Genomic DNA, 20,782 nt, shown 5'->3' with positions numbered 1-20,782 from the left:
AAGGCCTCGATTGAGAGTAGATTTCCATCTTGAGGCCTGTGCAGGACTAACAGAGAAAGGAAACTCCCTCTGCTCTGAAGAATTCACTATTTATTTTCCCTTTCAGCCCAAGTGTGACAAGCTGCTCCATGCACAGTGGCTGATGATTTCCACTTTATTGGCCACTGGATAAGGCCCTCAGTTCTTCCACAGGCCACAAGAAAAAACACCCCAAAAAACCCGACCCAAATCAAAAAGGAAGTTTGTTTCATTGAGGCTGGTCCCATTTGTAAAGAGCATTTAAGTTGCACCAGCAGTGCCACCCTTTGCATTGTCTTCCCATCCTCTAACATAACCCACTGAGCCTGCCTCAACAGCATGCAACTGATTTGTCTTCTCATCTAGCTCAGAAAGCATTAATGGGATGTGGATGATTTAACACCGTATTGCACTGAAACTCAAACCTAACCCAAACCTTCTCACAGCCCGTAATTTGCAGTGATTGGATTAGGATTTCCCCCACCCCTGCAAATCCTTGTCAGTGTTTTCAGGGTCATTGTGAGGGCTCAGCTGCAGAAGTAATGCTGGTAGGACCTTACTGATTGCATTTGCTTGCTGGCAAATGCCTGGCCAGCTGAACCCAGCCCTGCTCAGACCTGAGATCTGCCCTTCAGAAACCCATTTGGAAAGAGGGATACTGGCATATTGACTGTGGAAGCTGCAACCCGAGCCTCCTGCAGCCCCTTATGAGGAAAGGCACAAAGTCAGTGAGAAGCAGAAGCTCCTGAACTACCACAACATAGCCTGTTTCATACAGTTTGCTTCCAGCCCCATGCACTAACACCCAGAAGGAACCTCAACACACCTGGAGCAAACGGAGGACACAATTACATTAATTAGAGCCTGGGCTGGGCTTCCTCATTTTGGTTGCAAGGACCCAATCAGTCTGGCAGCTGAGCAACCTGACCTTATAAAGGCTTGGGGGGAGGAGCAGAAGGGGAGCTGGTAGTTGGGATGTGCAGCTGAGGGTAGTAGGAGCTTTGCTTCTGCTTAGGTGTAGGAGCACGAAGTGTGCTTAAAAGTTATTCGTCCTTGCTGTTATTGAATTCATTTTCCTGTAGTGGAACTGCAGAAGAGGTGAGGGGTTAGAACGTTTCTGTGTTGGGTTTGGGAGGTTTCAGAGGGAAGGGGTTGGCTTGGAGCAACACGGGGCTGGGACTTTGAGCTAGACCATAATGGTCAGCCCTATCACAAAGGTCAGCCGCCCCTCCCCCATGACTTTGCAGCTTTCCTGAGGGCTGTGCTTTATGCCACTGGAAAAAGCCCCCGGGGTGACCCATTGCAGCCCCTTGCCCTGGGATTGAGGAGAGCTGGTTTAGCTGCTGTGGGAAGCCAGGAAGCAGGAACCAAATGGGAGCCACTCTGAAATAAGTGCTTAGGAATGCTCTGACCTCTTGCCTCACTGGAGCATCATTTTTTTTGTGTGTGTGTTTTTTTTTTTTTTTTTTTTTTGTTTTGTTTTGTTTTTTCTCTCTTTTTTCTTAAAGCACATTAAAGAGCTGTTTGTACATAGCCTTAATCTGTGTGCACACGTACACAAATTCAGCCTGGGATAGGGGGTGAGGGGGGGAAGTGGGAAAAGGATCACGGCTCTGCCAACTGTAGGCGTCCCAGGCTCTAGACAGCTGTGACAAACTGCAGCCTTTTTACTACCTTAAAGAACATAATGGGCCACTTTTGTAATTTCAGCTGTAAATGCATTTCTACTGTATCGCAGGACAGTGCTTCAGTATGAGAAGAGAGAGAAATACAGGAACTAATGTGGTGACAGGCCGAGGAACAGAGCTTATAACACACCCACAGAGTGTTTCCCATGAAAGCAATATTCTCCTGGTTCTGTCTGAGATGCTCTTGCTTTCCTGCTTTAAGGAGTAATTTCTCAGAGCTGTATTTTAGATGTTCAGATCTTGTAAACTCTTCACAGTTTAATACACTGCAACTTTTCTGCCTTCTGAGTTTGAGTCACTGGATTAAAATTGCCCCCGCCACCACAGTGTTCAGTGTTACTGTTAACTTCCCATCTTCTCTCTTGCAGGCTCTACGTAACAACCTGTGATCAGGATCCCAGGTTACGTGCTGGATAGGCAAATGAAGAAGCTCCTAGACCTGCTTTTCCATGATTTGGATGGAGCATATAAATAAGGTGAGAGTGGTCTGTGTGTAACAGTGAGCATGAGTGCAGTCCTTGTGGCATGGCTTTGTGGCCTGAAAACAAAAGGCTTAGGTGGTGTCCTGAACGTGGACCTGAAAGAGGGATGGACCGTGGGAAGTGTGCTGACATCCCACTACTGCTGTGTTATGGTGACATGAAGTTCTAGGTTCTGTTGAAGGATTTCTTACCTACAGACTAAAGTGGTTGCTGGGTCTAGCTGGGAAATAATTCTCCTGGATGAAATTACCACAATTGTTAAAGATGTAGAATTTTCTCAGCAGATGTCTCCCATTGAATAACTATCCTGCCCAGGACTTCAGGTGTTGCTGGCACATAATTGCATTATGCTAATGGTAGATACTGCGCTGGTGCACCTGTGATGTTTTGCAGGGCCTGTGGGGTGCAAAGGGCTCAGCTGGGGCACATCATGGCTCTGAATTTTAGTCTGAAAAAAACTAGTAACTGAGATGTGGCTGTGCTGGGCTTTGTGCTGTCACTTGCTGGTCAACAGGGACTCACAGCAAGGCTGTCTGCAAGGTGGGCAAGGGCTTGGGAAGGCATCCTTTGTCACCAATGAAGTATGAGATCCTGCTGGCAATGTAATGCTCTGCTTACTGATGTAACTAGAAGGATGAAGGTGTTAGGGGGAGCCTGAGAGCCCCAAACTGGGCTTTGGGATGCCTTGTAGTTTATGCGAGACCTGTAGGAGTACACTAAGTGGAGCAGGAGATAGGAAATTTAAGCATGAGGAGTAGGTTGTTTTATTTTTATTTTTTTAAACAGAAATCTCAAGGAGAAACAGCTATAAACTGAAACACTTCTCTGTAATTCAGTGCAATTCAGTTCTTAACTGGGAAAAAAACTTCAAACCATCATAACAAGGAGCTCAAATTCCTTGAGAGCCAGCTACACAAGGCTGTGTTTCCATAGGACTACCTGGCAGATGGTATCACCTGCCTTCTTTGTCCTGTTGATCCTGCTCATCAGACACCTGTTTCTGGGCACAGTTCTTCATTAAAGGTGTTTGAACCTGTGTGCAAGCTGAATGGTGGTGGCTGAAGTATTCCATATGGTTCTTTGTTAGGAAGATGTGGGACTGGGTATCCCTGGAGGTCATTTTGTTCTTTGTGCTAGGAATTGTGCTGCTCTCACCCGAGGCTGAGCACCTGCATTAATGTGTCCCTGTTTGGTACTCCATGCACTCTGGTTCAAATAGTAGGGAAGGATGGAACTGCAAGGGATGGGGGCCAGGGAATATATTTCTTCCCTCACAGCAGATAGTTTGTGGATACTTATAGATATCATGAACTTCCTCTCCGCTCCTGTTTCTTGCTAAACCTTGAGATTTGTGCGTAATGTTTTTATATTGCTTCGGAAATCAATCTGTTTGGTAACCTGACTGAGAATAGGTAATGCAGCTAGATACTTCTGAGTCATTATGTGTGCACGATCTGTTCGTACGATATGCTCCAGTCTTCCTAACATCTGGTTCTAGCCAGTTGCTATCAGACCCTTGGTTTTATATGTACTAAATTCACTCAGTTTTTAATGCAAGGGAGAAAAAAAGTACAGCCCAAAGAGCATAACATTTACAAGCTTTTTTAGTGGGAGTGGAGACAGGAGGCCAAGTTCTGCTCTTAGACGGAGTCCAGCCTTTGCATTTTTGGGTGGGCCTCTGAAACCCTTTTTATTTTTTTTCCTTGAGATGCCTCCTTGTCAGCCAAAGCAAACGGATTCCTCTCAACTATTATCACTCTGGTATGAACGTGTTTGGCACAGAGACTTGAGGGAGGGTCAGCAAGATGGCTTTTTGGGATGCTTGTCAAATAATAACTAAAGTGTTACACGTAAAGTGTGCCTGTGTGCCTTGACTTATAGGAAAGGGCAGGGTGGGAGCCTGTAGTTTCTTGTTTCTTGCCTGCCCCCTTTTGCACCTGATGTGTGTTGGGTGCAGTGCTGAGTGGAGGTGACTTAATTTACACCCATTGGGTTGTGTTTCAGCAGGCTGCAGCATCTCTGGGTACCTCCCCATGTGGCTTTTCCAATGTTGCTTTAACATGGAAGAAAAGGACTGAGTTGTTCTCAGGATCAGAGACAGCTGGTGGATTTTCATTAAGCACCTATGATAGTAGATGATCCAGAAGTCAGAAGGCAACCCAACAAGTTCATTGAAATCTTTCCATAAGAAAGCCAAGCATTAACAAACCTGCTGCTGCCAAGCCAGTTGCTGACAGAGATAAATAAAAAAGCAAACCTATCTATAACCCAACCCCACATTATCCACATGCAGCTTACAAGAAAGCTAAACAGCTGCTGGCTTGTTATTGAAGCAAAATTGCCTTTTAACTTTTGCGTTGTCATTTGTGCTTTCATCCTAGTTTGGTGTTCACCCTCTCCCTTCTAAGTCAAAGCTCTGAGTGAAACTTGAAGGGATGAGAACCATCCTTAAATAGTTTGAATAACTGTCCAGAAGAAATTGAATTAGATCTTTAAATCTCCAGCAATGCTGGTTCTAATACAAATATCAACTACCAGCGGTTTTATTTGCTTGGCAACTGGAGGGAGAGAGAGGGAGATAGCAAACCAGAAGTTGCTCATACTTAAAGTCACTGAAAGGCTGCAATTCACATATGGATGAAATTTGGCTCTGGAATAACATAATGTAGTTGTAAGTGGAATAAATCTGGTCTACTAATTCTTTTCTGCCTGTTTTGTTTTAAAAGACAAACTGCCTTCATTTCACATGTGCACATAAAACATGGGTAGCTGTAGCAGGTCACTGTATAAGTCTGGGAAGAGAACTTGCTGGGTACTTTTGGCAGGGCCTCATATTCTGGAAAGTATCAGAGTGAATGCACACATCCCCTTGTGGCAGTCTTGCCTGTCTGCTCCTGAGCTGGGACTGCTAATGGTGTGGCACTAAGTCAGATGTTGCAGAACTGCATATAGGTTTCCACAGTTATTTTTCTGTTGTTAGCAAACACTCGAAATAAGGCTGTGCTGTGGTCATATAGACAGGAAAATGACATCATCCTAAAAACCACTAATGCAAAAACTTTGGAATCTGAAAGGCAAACTGTATTCGAATTGGGAAGGGAAAAAAAAGCAGTGACATTTGCAATGGAGAAATTTCTTGGATTCTTCTTACTTTCAAATCCTCCCCTGGCTTCCCTTTCAGCCAAAGCTGTGACAAGTGCATTGGAGCTGATAATAAACATGTAACTCTGAGGTCATCGCTGGGTTTTTAAATTAAAATAATTAAATAAATGTGGATTAAATTTCCCACCTCCAGGAATCCACTGCTTGGGAAAGAGCAGCACAAACTGCTCTATGGAGTCAATCAATCTAAAGTGCTTTTTTTGTTGTTGTTCTTCTGTAGAACGTGGCTACTTTTTTTCTGTTATCTGAAAATACAGAACAGCCTTATTCTGTGCTCCTCTTCCCTTCCGGGGTTGGTGGGTGGTAATGACAGACTTTGGGATGGTGATACTTTGTATGGACTATTCACTGCATAGGGGGAAAAGAAAACAACAACCAGGAATATTTCCAGCATCCACATTGTTGGAGGAGGTTGGCAGATGTGACCAGCTCATCCTGCTGTGGATTACTGGAGCTGGCGGGAGGAATACTGAATAAGCCATATTGCACTGATGTCAGGTTCTGTGTGTATCGGTGCTGCTGCACCTTTTGGAAGCAGAGCAGCTTTGTTTTGGGAAGAAAAACAGGCTGGAGGAATTCCAACTATGTTAAAACTGACTTATTGGGGCACAAAAGAAAATGTTGTTTCTGAAATGACTTCTCTTCGATTTCTTAGCGTTTAGTTTCAAATAATCTAAATGGAAATTGATTGTAACTGAAGTATTTTAGTTAATCCAGAAAAGCTGCTATTATTTTTTTTTTCCCTGGAAACTTCTTTAGCAGAGAGCTGAATGCTGGGAGGAGTGGAGCTCTTTGGTGCTGGTAAGGGAAGAACATGTTGAACTCAAACTTGAGAAACATGCTTTCCATCCTTGAGCCAGATCAACTCATTTCCCACTTGAGACAAAGTTGTTGTGCACATGCACCAAAGCCTCCATCATCCCACCTTCCCCAGGTGATGTACCCTTAATTCCCAAAGATGCACTGCAGAAGCTGGTGCCTGCAGAGACACTTGAACCAATGCTGTATGTCATCCCCACTCAAGGAATTCTGTTTGAGTGGCCCGCTGTTTTTGCATGATCAGTTACATTGAAAGTTAGGCAAATGGGCTCCCAATCTCTATCCTCCGCTCCTGCTCACTTTACCGCTATCCCCATCTGGGAGAAAATATAATGAGAATAGTTGCAAGGAATCACCTACCCTCCTGCACCTGCCAGCAGGGTGGATTAACTGTCTGGTTATTTTAGGAACGGAATAAATCCTGACATATTTTGAAAATGCATCCTCACTTGCTCCTGAATTTCTGTTCTGCTTGGTTTTGTCTCAGTCATAGCTAGTTTTCTACAAGTGCCACTATTCATATTGGATTTGCACCTTGCAAGCACCTGCCGGCTTATTGCTTGGCATGGACTGTTCCTTATTGATTTGATTTTTCTTTTGTGTTTTGTTTTATAACGTTTCATGGTGTAGACAGCAACTTTGCAGGTCCTGGGCCAGGCTACTAATTGGTTTCACATCCCTTTGAGTGTGGATTTAGCAGGGTCTTTGCTGGTTCTTATTTCTTTTTCCCACAGAAATGAAAGCAAGAAGCAGCTCGATAATGTGATAGTGCCATTCATTACCCCTACGACTGAAAGGATTCTGCTTCCTTGCAGACCACTGAGGTCATTTTGTCATTGAAAGCTGAGTGAGGGCAGATCACATGAGGTCATCTGGCCTGGCTGTTCTGTGCAGCAGAGAAAGGCTCTTCCAGTGCAAGTGGAAGCAAGACTGGGCCTGGAGTGGAATAGTGAGTGCATGGATGGATTTGAAGGCCAATGCAGGAATTTCAGCTGTGCCACTCTTGGAAAGCAGATCCTTAGAGGAACAGGTTGTGTGTGGAGCGTGTAGCTTCTGTAGTGCAACATGCAGGTGTAACTTAAAGCAGCGCTGCTTCCTACTGCTGTTCTTTAACAGTTGCTGTACAGCAGTCAGTGCATGTAACAGTGTTCCCTGTGTCAAATGATCTTAGCCCTTGTGAGGAGACAGGATAGTAAAGGAGAATCCTGTCCATTTCTATATATTTATCTTTTAATGAATTGTTGGTGACCTCATGTGTCCTGCATTACAGCACTTCATTCTGACTGCTAGAGGGCGAGATGTGAAGGAACCTGATCCAGTGCCAGTTGAAGTTTATGGGAATCTTTCAGTGGATGTTAATCTGCTTCGAAGCAAAATGGTCCATGTAGTGTTTCTTCTCTGCTTTTGCAGCGTGTGGGGTAAATTATTGAAGTCCCTTGGCTGCAATGTGGGGAAAGGCTTTAACAGAGCTGCCTGGATGCATGGTAAACTCACGCCTGTTACAAACAGCACTTTGGCACTGAGTTGAGTTTGGTCTCCTTACCTCCAGATGAACAAACCGTCACTCCCCAGCACTCACTGCTCCGTCAGTCTTAACTTTATTCTGGCCTTGTCTCAAACAGACTTCTGCATTTATAAACTATAGTTAAGTGATGAGGTTTTGTATAGCTGCATGTTTTTACATTTTACTATGGTTTTGGAGACTAAATGTGTCCTGATGATGTTATGTCCCCAGGTTTGGCTTACGTGGCAGGCAGGCTTTCCTAGAGACAAAGAAAATGGATTTTAGGATTTTATCACTAGTTTTACCACCAGTTTACTTTTGCCATCTGATAATGACAGCGGTGCTTGGTTATGGGGAACAAAAGTCAGAGGGGGAAAAAAAAGCATCCTTGTAACAGCGTATGCTGTTCATCACAGTACTTAAGATACACATGAACAACAGTAAAACAACTCTAGGTGAAGGGCCAGTGAGTGAGAACACTGGGCTTCATTCTTCTTCCTTCAGAATAAATTCCCTTCTGTCTGCAACCATCTCATTTGTACAAAAAGTCCTTTGTTAGTCATTTCTCATTAGAGCTATTGATAAGGCTTGTCCAAAAACATGCCAGAGTGCTTTTGTAAGTTAGATATTTTACATCAAGTACCAACAGCTAGTAATCATACCGCGAGTCTCTCTTAAAAAACTTTTGCACTCTTGCCTTTTTATTTAGTTAACGCTGCCATGATACTTCCAGCATGGGAATAGCGTGAATACTTCAGCATGGTGTTTATTCAGAAAAGCAATTGAGAACACTTTAACTGTTAGGAAGAAAACTTTTAATTAGTGTGATTTCAAATACTGCTACTTTTATAAGATGGGTGTCGGATACTGCAGGGGCATTTGTTTCAATGAAAGTACTATTAAAGACCAGAGCAGCTTCCTTTTTTCCTGTGTTTCTGAGAAGGAAGATGTATGGAGTGAATAGTATTTTCTCACATCTATGAAGATGGTAATGGTTCATTTCTATATTTATATAAGAAAACTGCTCTGAAAGTGATGCCTTATACCTTATTGTGTTGGCGCACGATATCAGAGATGGATGCTGGTGTTGTGGTAGTAGAGGGTGAACCTTCCCACCAATATCCCATTACATGTTGTTGCTGTGTGACAGATGGCAGCAGAGGGGCAGTCTGGCACGATGGTGTCTGATGTGGGTGTGTGTATGAATCGAAGGTGTGGCATTGAATTCTTCTGTGCAGAATAAGTGGCACCCACTGACAGTTATTGATGCTTGCTGAACAGTTGTGGAGACCAAACAGTGGAAGAAGATACAGTGAGGCTGTGAGCGATGTATTTCAACAGTGGCGACAGTGCAGTGTTTACAAGCATGACTTGCAGGCTCTTGTTGATTGCTGGCAAAAACACATATCTAATTGTGCTGACTATATTCAAAAGTAGTGTTTCATAGCTGAGGATTTGCTCTGTCAAGTAGTTTTACTGTGCTCGTTGTATCTGTTGTTACTTCCATGGAAATAACTAGGAGGCATTACTTTCAGAGCAGCCTACTTGTATGCAAAGTAACTTCCCTCTGTCCGGTCTTAACATTTGCACATGTTTACAGTTTGCAGTTTCTATACTATTCCTGTATTGTCTGTCCATTGCCAGTGTAAAATGAGCAGTGAAATGGAAAAGTGATTGTTGGGAAGGGTTATTAGCTATTTCTCATAATAGGAAACAGTACCAAATAAAATGATTGTGCAACGGGCTGTAAAGGAACGAAACCCACTTTTTCACACAATGCATAATTAAATTGCGGAACTCATTGCCACAGGATGTTTCAGATATTGAAAGTATGAAATTCAAAAAGCAACAAAGTGAATTGGAATCAAAGGTCTCTAAAGGGCTATTAAATGAGATGACGTAGATGTAGGCTACAGCTCAGGAAGTCCTTAAACCACAAATTACTTGAAATGGAGAAGATATGGAGGATTTTGATACTTGCCTCACTTCTGATATATTTTCTCCTAAATGCCCATTACTGGCCATTGACACGACAGCACTGTGGTAAATGGGCCTTTGGTGTGACCAGGTCCAGACTTCTGCCCATGTTCTCAGGCACAGGGAGAAGGGAAGCAGGAGGTTCTCATTTGAGTTAGTCACAAACACCTTTTTCAGGTATGGATAGTCAAAAACCCCGCTCTTTTTAGGCTCTTTTTAGGCCTATCAGGTGCAATTCTCTAGCTGGCAATGCAAGAAAGGACTTTGCCATTCCCTTTTAGGTCAACTATGTTGGGAGAAAAAACTAAAGGATATAATAAACCAGGCTGGGAAATGGCTTTCTCCTTGGGATAAGTCTCGTGTGTCAGTTGTATACCAAAATCCATCAGGTCCCAGTTATTTTAGCACCACATCTCTCTACTGAAGGTTTCCTTGCTTAGAAAAGCTAACAACAGGCTGAGAAAAAAAGATGGGGAAATAACGCAGCCCTCCCTTATAGACATTTCAGTCAGAGATCTGAAGCATATTGGAATTCTTTTGGATTTCTCTTAGTTTTTATGGCACATGAGACATTTTCTTTGGCAGTAGTTGTGATGTGGAGTAACGAAGGTGGTATTTGCTTTTATTTTTAAGCAAAACCACATCTCACTTGAAGAACCAGCTTAGGTGTATCATCCTCCCCCCGGTCTATTTTAAATTGACTATAAGGAAAGTAATTGTGGGAAGCAAAAGACTTTCTCTGGTATAAGTAGATGTTAAGCTTCCCCCATTGGACGCAAAGCAAAACAGTTACATTTTCAGCTTCCAGCTGCCAAGGACACCTAGGAGCATTTTCCTACCACAGACATTTTGCAGGCAATGTGGAAAACATGCCACATGCCAAAGGCATTAAAAGAAGGAGCCAATCATGAATAATTCATTTGGAATTCACAATAATGGCATTAGTCATAATGAAACCTAAGCTGGTATTAACATGTGGGTAATAGGTAGAGTACTTCCTGAGGAATCATTCCTAATAAAGAGAGGGAGTATTACGAATTGCTTGGGAAAGGGATCCTATTTCTACCTTCATGATGCACCAGTCTAGGGATGGTGGTGTCTGATAGTCTCCAGGAAAAGGCACGAGTTATGTTGGCTATGATCAGTTATGATGTCTTCAGGATCTGAGTTTGAAAAGAAATTGCTTACAGAAGGACTTTATGGCAGCTGCTCAGAGCAGCAGTAGATGTGCCAGTGGAAGTGTTGGTTCAAATGAATGAGCAAATCTGATCATTACTTCTGTTCCCTTCTTGTTCTTCTTCCAATGAGCTTCCGTGCGAATGAAGTGTTTTTGCATTTGTTTTATAGCTGCTCTGGGAACAGGAGGATGTGTTGTTGCATAAGGGGAGAAGAGGGTTGGTGGTTTGGGTTGGCCTTTGTCCTGGAGGTCTGCAGGAGGGCAGAGTCTGGGTCTCCAAAGGGAGGTGAGACCCTGCTCTGGCATGTGCTCATTCACCATGGGGGTGACTCACTGGGAGGTGAGAAACCTGTACTATACAGCTTTGGTAGTGAGGCAATCTAGAATTAGTCAAGCCTCTGAGGATGTGCTTACACTGTACTGAAAGTCCATGATGGTTGGCTTTGGGTTTTAATCTGGAGTTTGAGAGTGTTAAGTGTGTGTTTGGAGTTCAGTGCTCTTGAAACTGGGACTGTATAAGGACTAGTGAAAGGCAGTATAAAGATAAATGGTTCATAGGTGTCAACTTGTTATTGGAGTAAATCCACATGACAAGATATGAATGATTCAGAAACAGGCATGAGGGCTAAAAACCATTCACGCTAAATAATTTGCTTTACTTTAGCCAACGCTGTTCCAAATCTCAGCTTTATCTGGTCATGTTAGACCAACACCAGCTCTTAGTTCACTAAGACAGGTGTACAGTGCAATATACATCATCACTTCAGTAATCCCTGCTTTAACCTTTTATACAGTGAACACAGAGCACTTGCTGAAGGTGCTCCGAGCTGAGAAAGCAGTCTGCTCAGCTAATGAAGATCTCAGAATGTATGATGAGAAGACCTTTGCCTTATGAGGTGTAACTAATTAATGGAAACAGTAAAATCAACATAAAAGTTAACAATAGTTATTTAGTACAGTTGAGCCCTGCAAGGTATGCAATTGCTGTATCACACATGTTTCTCAGATGTGCCAGCACAGCTCAGTGGGCAAGGCCAGGAGGATGCCACACCAATATGTTGGAATCTTCTCTGCTACACAGTGTTATTTGTGCACCAAGCAGCCCTGCTCTGTTACTCCAGTGTAAAATCTTGTAAAAATAAAAGAAGGAAAAAAGGCTATTATTCTACATTCCTTTATTTTCTATCACCAGAACTGCGGGTGTGGGGAAAAAAAACAAACAAACAAGAAAATGCTTGACATTTACCATTCATAGATTCTGCAGAAATAGATACTCAGGCTCTGAAGCTGTAGGAGTGAAAGAATGCAAAGTTCATCACCTGCTGACACTTGTCTTGAAAAGAGAGCATCAGAGACAAATCCTGCTGGGTTAGGACTGAGTGTCCAAGACAAGCATCAGGTTCCAGATCTTTTACAGCATGAATAAGGTAGGTCTTCTGCTGTGAGCCTGCAGAGGTGCCAGGACCTGCACGTGTCTGGGCACAAAAGGGACATGGCCTTTTTCTCCTCCTTTAAGATTGACTCAGCTGTGCTTGGAAGCGACCTTGCAGTCATCACAAGGCTGTCGCTCAACCCAGCCTGTTCCAATCATACCTGAGGGCCATCAGCATGGAGGTTAAGCAGGTTTTGGTGTTTTGTTGCTTTGTTTTTTTTTCTTTTATCATCCATAAGTTGATCCTAGATGGTACCTGCTCGGAGACTGCTCTTGCTGCTAGTAGAGGAAGATCTCTCCTCTCCATGAAGGTAATTCAGAGATCTCAGATCCCTGCTCTAAATGGCTCATGGATGAGTTTATCCCTATTTATGAAGCAACCTAGAGAGACAAGTCTCCATCAGCCAGTGTTTTAGGTCTTCAATGATTGACATGCTGTTCACATCAGGAAATAGGACTTGCTCAGAGTTAACATTCCGGGTGGATTTCCCTGTGATGATGCATGTGACTGTGTGTGTGCAAGGGACACCTAGATCTCATGCTTAGGAGCCTCCTGCACCAGCAGTACTGGTGCTCAAGGTTGGCCGCCGTCTGCATCTTCAAGAATGCAGAGTTTTCCAAGGGGAGCAGCAGAAAGTCGGTGTGTGTTTTTTATACCAAGCGTTGGCCTCTGAGACTTGTCAGGCAAACATAGATGCATCGGGGAATTCTAGTTTGGGTTTCTATGAAGTACAGAATAATTGCCTCTGTTTTATCTTCCTCATCTTCGCTGTTAACAATACCGCCTAGTCCCTGGGGATTAAAACTTATCAGTGTCAGTAAATCCAGGTAATTCTGATAATGTTAAACTCCTATTTCTCTTTGCGCTGTCAGTTACAGTGTGATCTTTTACTGATGGTCACGTTATACAGGCAAGATGTGCTTTGGAAGAAGTACAAACCCGGGTGGGGTTTGTTATGGAGTAAGGGCAAATGAGGATTTGGATTTCCTTTCTTTGAAATGCGAAATCTTTCCTTCCATTCCCACGGGAATCTCTTCGAACTTTCTCCCTGCTACGTTCGCTTTGCTGAGCTCAGATTGGACTGAAACGTTGAGATCATTACTTACCCAAGTGATTCAGACCTACTGCTGATTACAGAAATCATACGGAGCTGTAAACATCTTCAACTCAAAGAACTTTAAACAGAATAATTAGCGCTTGAACTAACTGAGCTTCACAACAACTTTCTAAAAAGAGCTGGCTTTCCCAGTGTTACAGATGTTAATTTGTGGCGTGCAGATGATATGATTTACTGACGGTGACACAGTGAATGTGCATTAGAGCCAGAAAGTTGTTCCAAGACTCTGATGAGGACATGAGCAAGCTGTCTCAACAGAGAACTATTTGCACCAAAAATAGAGCTCAGCCAAACATTATTTTGGTGTGGGTGGGAAATTGTGTTTCACTGCATTTGTTGCTTATAGGAAAACTAAGAAAAAAAAACAAAACCTTATCATTGTTTAAAAGGCAAATTTTGAGTTTTGAGAACCCTTCTGTTAATGATTTCCCATTAATACCAGTGATTTTCACCAGTGATTGCGTTAGGATGAGTTCAGCTTTACACACTGCAATCTTAGCTCCTTTCTTTCCATCCAGTAATTTCCAGAGGCTGCATTTTTTGTTTCTTTTTCTATATTGCTGCATGTTTTCCTCTGCATGTTTGAGGAGCTCCAGTGGGTGTCTGATGGATACTGGAAAGGTGATTTTTTTTGTTGTGTTTAAATACTTTGAATGCAAAGTGGTGTCTGAAGAAACAATGTGATGTTCATTTAAGACTTGATAATGCTGAATCCCTTCGAGTTTGTGAAAATGGCAGAAACAGCTCATGTTCTGTGTAGCCTGTTTCCTTCATGTTGGTAGTACTTGGGCTGTCTCCTGTTCCCATCTCATGGTATGCTAAACTTATGGCTGCTGGTCTGCTTGGTACTGGAGATCTGAAGTTTGTTGTAAGGATATAATTATGGGTTGGCTGTTTGGATTTACTAAACATGTCAAAGATGGGCTTCCATGCTGTCTTAGATGACTCAACTTGTCTCCATCCTCAGCTTTCAGGGTACCCTGTGCTGTTCAACACACCAAGTAATAATTCTGAGTTTTTATTTAAATTCATACAAATATCCCTTCTTTAGTATGGTCACTTTGTTAGTAAAGAATGTGGCAAATCATTCAGGCAACGTGTAGAATTTAGGAAGCAACATTCAGGAGATTCACTCAGCTAAACAGTTTCTGTTTGTGGACTCTTACTTTTTTAATAACTTAATCTCTTAAAAGATATCTTTTACTTTGAGTTGTGAATGTTGCAGTTGATGACCTGTAGGTTTTTTTTGTTCAGTGGCATATGTTAAGGAGCTGTGCTTTGTAACGCAGAATGAAGTACGAAAATGTATATGTCACTTTATTTATACATCTGCTTTGGAAATCCTCGTTTTATTTATCCATATCCTAAGAAAAATGACACTTTCAGTGCTGCCAGCTAAGAACTGCTGGATTCCTGTAGTGAGGTTTGAAGGAAAGTATTAAATTATGTAGACACTTCACTGAGTTCTAATAGAACTAATGGTGCAAATTCCCTCAATTTGCACGAGCATGATTAATTTTTCAGTTAATGATCCTGTTTGTTACGCTTATAGATTCCACATGCGTTTTGTGTATAGCACGCAAGCAAACAAAACATACATATGGGAGTGCTACAAAAGCAAACATATACATGCAGTATGTTAAAGGCCTGTTTGCATGGCTGCCTTTGAATGGAATTCCTAGAAGTTAGCTTTAATGGTAATATCATGAGGAAAAGCAAGGTGTTTGTTGAGGCAGGTTGTAAGCTAATGCAGTCCAAGCTAACTTGTCAACTGCAAGGCAGAACAGTAACATTACAAAGTTCAGAAGCCATCTTAGGAGCCGATCACCATGTGGCAAAACTGTGTTCATTTGGAATATTACCAGAAACAGAGAAAAGTGTGTAAGCGTAATCAAGTATTTCCTCTGCTGTGTATTGTATGTTTAATAGACCACACAAGATTTTACCAGAAAAGCCTATTTCACAAATGTTTTAAAGCCACAAATGCCTGGTGATGACATAGCCGTAAAATACGGCTTTTTAAGATCCTCCATCAAGGGGATAGGTTCTCTGATGCATTATATCAGCAGCATTGATTTAAACGACGGAGAATTGATTATAAAATTGGATTCCAAATTGAACTCTGAGTAAATCCAGATCTGTGCTCCAACCTTGGTTGAGCTGAGAGATCTGGGCTGTGTTTGGTTTGGGAAACAGAACCTCTGGTTCTTCGGTGAGGTCTGCTGCCACTGTTACAAGGCACTGTTTGCATGAAATTAAAGTGAAGCTAATCCAGGCAGGGTTTATGAGAAATAAAATTAGACTTTGGTGGGTACAGGATATAGGTATCCTGCCAACACATAACCATCTTCTGTAACGCAAGTAAGTGTTTGTAACACTTTGATGTGTATTAAGTTTAAATTTAGGAAAACTTGTTTCTGTATCAGTAAAGAACGACAGATTGAGAACTTTATGTCTTTCCCAGCCATGTTTACCTTCACACTGTTAGCTGTGGTGGGCTGTAAAGAGGGAAGGCAGAGGTTCAGAGATGGAAGGATAAAGCCGTGGTGTGCTGATAGTGTGTTGCCTCCCAGAGCCGTAGGCTGTCTTGCAGGAGGTGAAATTCCACTAAAACCACTGGAGTTTCCTGGCTTCCATTCCTTATACCCCAACATGTGCTTTTGTTGCACGAGCAGCCTGACTCTGGATCCAGTTCACGTGCTTGTTACAAAGGAGCTTTCTCAAATGTAAAGTTGTCAGTGTGATTCTCAGGTTCCTCCTGGGCTCTGAGCTCCTCCCATAACCTGCCATCCTAGTGCAGTTCTAGACGCTGAATGCTTTGCCTGTGACAGCTGGCTGCAGAAAAACTGCTTGGTGTGACATTTTGCTGCATGAATCAAGTCTTTTAACGTTTGGCAGACGGTGTTTGGTCACAGCTATGTTTGTTGTTCAACTTTCCACTACATTTAAAATGCCTTCTCTCTCTTTGGGCTAGCATATTCCCATCTGCTCTTTGTGTGCTTGTGTGCAAAGAGAAAAGGCACAAGTCCATCATCCTTTACCTAACCTGGTCTGTAAGTATAGCTACCATCTGACACTTTGGGTGGGAAACTTGTGCTTTCTAATAAGGTACTTGCCTTTTCTTGGTACTGAAGAGAAGCCCAGAGGCTGCAGGAGTGAGATCTGTGGTATGGTATAACCTGTCCCTCCTGCCTGGGAAGCAGGTAAACCCAGAGGACCTTCTGGTCTTCTGTGCAGCTCCAGGTGTGTTGTTGCCTGTTTGGCATACATAGTGCTTTAGTAGCAGTACAAGGCTTTGCCAGTGGTGAGAGGCAGGAATTCATTCCTGACCCCGTGAGTCACCCTCCTATGTCATGGAGCATGCAGTTTCATCACCCTTGCCATTATTTTACCTTTCAGCTGAGTAGTTACAGGTACCATTAATCTATAAAATAGATGTAGGCAGACAGAAGGACGTCATGTAAAGTCTGCAGAGACACAAAACCAACACATTAAAAAAAAAAAAAAAAAAGGAAAAAAGAAAGAAAAGAAGCCAGCTTGAAAACATGACCCCAGCTTTTTACTATTGTGTGTTCCAGGGAAATGATTTATTGTTGGCATGTACCCATGTCACGCTGGTACTTGGGACAAAGTAAAAGTCACGGTAGTCGCTCGGGCCCTTGCTTCTGTCATTGTATTTTCAGATATTTCAAGGAATGAGGTAATGACTTTAAGATCAAGGTCATTTTCAGCTGCATCAATTATTTCACTTTCCCCTGGCAAAAGCATCTGCATACCTCCGCACAATGTTAACTACCAGGCAAATGTTTCACTGGAAAACCTGACTCTTCTCTGCCATAGGGAATGCCTGGTTCATACATTAAGTGGGTTTAATCATTTAAACTTCTACTATGTAACTTGGAAACCGGTACACAGCAATGCTGCCTGTTACCAATTTAATTCATTTAAAACAACTTCAAGTGGGTTCTGATGTCCTTAGTCACTGCTATACAAAGGAGAGACCCCATATTTCAAATAACAAGGCTTCAACACAGAGATGACATTAGTGGTGGGTAATAAGCTGAGCTATCTATCAAGATATCAAGTATGAAACAGATGGTGAGGAAAAAAAGGTCCAGATACATTTACAAGCCTCTTAACATGCTCACCCATTTAACTCACCACAAGGTCACAACTTGATGTCTTAGACATGCAATCTCCTCTTCAGCTAGAAATGAAAGCAGGGCTTCAAAAAAAAAACCAACCAACCACATTTGTGGGGCTTTGCCAGTATCTCTGGAAAGGGAAAATGGTTCATTGTCAAACCTTAGAGATCTCTGCTTCTCGTGATGAGTCTTAGGGTACACGATTTGTATACCTGTACCTATTGATTGCTCCTGTGGGTTCTCTATGGTGAAAGTCATTAGTTATAATGATTTACCTGTGAAAAATTCATTCCCTTCCTACAAGATGATTATTTTGGGGGCTGGGGATGTTTTTTGTTTTATCTCTTGTGTTTTTGCCTTCATAAAGATTTGGGATTAAGCAGTCCAATCTTCCCATACCCAGATCTCTTAAAGCACTGTAACGCAGCCATGTATGTGAATGCTTGCCAGCTGGCCACGAAGGCCATCCCTTTCTAATTTGTGGAGCAGCCCTGTATTCTTGAATTCTTGCTCAGTAGAACCCAACTATGCTCATACTTTCTTACAGCATAGATTAAAATGTTAAAGAACCACCAGTAAAAGTTACACTTTTAGTTAAAGCCTTCATTGTAGTAGCTGGGGAATTGATGTCAGATGGAAAATGATTTCCCAGTGGTTTGGTTTTGTAGCAAAAGTCTTCAACTTTTATGTAGATAGTCTTTGAAGTTAGAAATTGTTGTTAGACTATCAAATATTGTTTGAGGTGTCACTCATTTTTTTTCCTCCCCTTTCTATTATGGGAATGGGATCTTAGCATGGAATTATTGTGGTAAAAAATGAATGTGTGACTGACACTGGAAAGAAAGGTGTTTACAGGGCATATATATGGGGAATTGTTGTGGAACCAAGACCTGTCAATATAATCTCTCTTAATTCTCTCAAGTGTCTGATTTCTCACTAAAAGAAGGCAGGGTTAGATCTCCAAAAACATAACATTCGAGTATGTCATTCACTGTTTGGAATGTTTTCTAAAATATCTTTCTGCTTGTGTAATTTCATGTTGCTGGTTTATCTGAGCAACACCCCTAGTTTGAAATAGGGCTGTGACTGCCTTTTGGGCTGCAGTTGGCTCAACCTGCCTAGAAAAACACATTTCCTTTCCCTGTTTCCTGGATAGTTTTGCCATACACAGAATCTGGCTTTCCACCTCCAGTTCCCTGGCCCCGCATGACTCTTCCACCACTGTGTTCCTGTAAAGAGGAACTGAGCATGAATTGGACCGATAGGTGGCACACAGAGAGCTCTTAAGTGGGCGAATACAATTGAAACAAAGAGAAAATGAAAATAATAAGATTCCAGTACCACAAAAAAAGTAAAGCAAAACAAACAAACAAACAAAAACCAAAAACAGATTCTGCTTCTGGATTAGGTTTCTTTCTTTCTCTTTCTTTCTTGGCCTCTGTGCAAATAGCTACATGATACAGCCAGTACCTTTAGTGCTGTTTGACTTGTGCATTGCTTTAGCATCTTGGGACAGATAGTCAAATCTTACTGTGCAAAGAGCTGTGGAAACATACACAGCAAAATACTTTTGTTCTGAAAGAGCTCGCCAGCAAAGTATGATGTGAAAAGTCAAATGGTGCAGGCAGGTGGAAGAGTACAAGCAAAAACAATGGGATAGCAGTAGGCAGTGTGATGGGTGTCAAAAGTGTTTGATTTAAACAACAACCAAACCTCATAGAACTGAGTTTTAGAGAGGGCTGAGTCAGAAAATGATTGTTGCAGAAAATGTGAAGGTTTCGCAAGCTTCTGTTGGTAATGTCCAGTTGCCCTGAAATCCTGCAGAGAACACTGGCTTGGGTTTTACCAGTGTAAATGTTCCAATGTAAAATGTTCCGGATCCTCAGCCTTCTGAAGTGGAGCTGGAGCTTAACGCAGTGCTGCCAGAGTGTGATGTTCTTTTCTCTGGATCCAGTTAAAGTTGGATGCTGGTAGGAAATGCATCAACCACTCTGCCATACCAAGGTAATAAGAAGCTAAATTTGGACAAGCCAAGTAATGAACAGTGAAGTGTATAGAGCTTAGACTAAGTACTAAAGAAAACCTGTGTTCTGGCAACACCACCCTTAAGGCACAAATCTTCAAGAGCACGGCAGAAGTTTACATGCCATCCTCCATAAGCCTCCTTGGGAAGAAGCGCAGTCAGGCTCTGCGTATTTTCATATCTCTAAAAGCACAGGAGACAGTCAATAAAAAGGGGATGGCTGTCTTGAGATTACCCCCCCTCCTCAATGTTCTGAAGGCAACAGAATGGAGTGGATAGCGAGCAACCTGCTTGCCTTGGGTGCAGATGGCTTTAATTGTCATTCCCAGATGTTCTGCCTCTTGAAGGTCAAATTCACCTTGTATAAATCGGGTAGGAACCATCCAGAGAAAGCACAGACATTTTACTTAAGGGGAAAAAAAAATGTAATAAAAGAATGTCCTTCTTTCTTGTTCGTTTTTTTTTTTTTTCCTTGTAAATAGAAAGGGAACAGATTGAGAGGGAGGCCTGGCTGGCACAGGTCATAGTAATGTGATACAGAAGCTTTTGTCTGGAAGATGCATGTTCAAATCCAGCTCTATCTGACTGCAGTTAAAATATTGTTATTTTTTGACTGATGGAGCTCAGCTGTGGGTGTTAGTCCAGATTCAGGACTCCTTTTGCTTTTATTTGGCAGCCTCACCTCTTAAACATGGCAATATTAAAGCCAAGCTCAAAAAAAAGATCTGCTAAATGAAGCATCTGTTGGATCAGGAGAAGATCCATGTCACTAAGGCCAGATGTGCAAGAAGAACCGTGATGCTTTTACCTTGTCTCTGCTTGTTTTGTAGTGCTGGAGGTCACTTTGGTCTCCAAACTGGTCGTGTTGTGTATCTCCGCTGAGAAGGAGACTTGTGTTTGTGTTAGCGGGTGGTTGTTCTAATGACAGTGCAACTCCTCTGTTGGGTAAAGCTTTGTGGTGTTTTATATTTTCAATGGTTGTATTTATTTGAAGTGAGGATGATGTTCTTTGTGCTCCCTTCATGACTTCAGTGATTTCAAAAAGCAGCTGTTTTAAATATCATCAAACACATCAAGTTTTGTTAACTATAATAATAAATTCATGAAATACTTAGACTACGGGAACATGAGTCACCTGGACTATCAAGCAGTTCCTTTGCCGTATTACCACGTCATGCAACCTATTCACAAAAGTATATCAGGCTCCATCCTAAAATTGGCTTGGCTGTTCATTTCC

The 20,782-nt window shown here is 42.3% G+C and overlaps 1 long non-coding RNA gene across 1 annotated transcript in view; it reads left to right on the top strand.

The window, feature by feature from the left end:
* The first annotated feature begins 977 nt into the window (after nucleotides 1–977).
* Nucleotides 978–20,782, top strand: part of LOC140258021 (uncharacterized) — a 31,661-nt gene continuing 11,856 nt past the window's right edge. Inside the window, exons 1-2 of the long non-coding RNA XR_011905167.1 lie at nucleotides 978–1,116; nucleotides 2,075–2,182. This is a non-coding gene — a long non-coding RNA (uncharacterized lncRNA). The remainder of the gene's footprint in view (nucleotides 1,117–2,074; nucleotides 2,183–20,782) is intronic.

This window comes from Excalfactoria chinensis, chromosome 13 (genome assembly GCF_039878825.1).
Source record: "Excalfactoria chinensis isolate bCotChi1 chromosome 13, bCotChi1.hap2, whole genome shotgun sequence".
NCBI lineage: Eukaryota > Metazoa > Chordata > Aves > Galliformes > Phasianidae > Excalfactoria > Excalfactoria chinensis.
The sequence above is the reverse complement of the archived record's forward strand: the minus strand, read 5'-3'. Positions and strand labels throughout refer to the sequence as shown.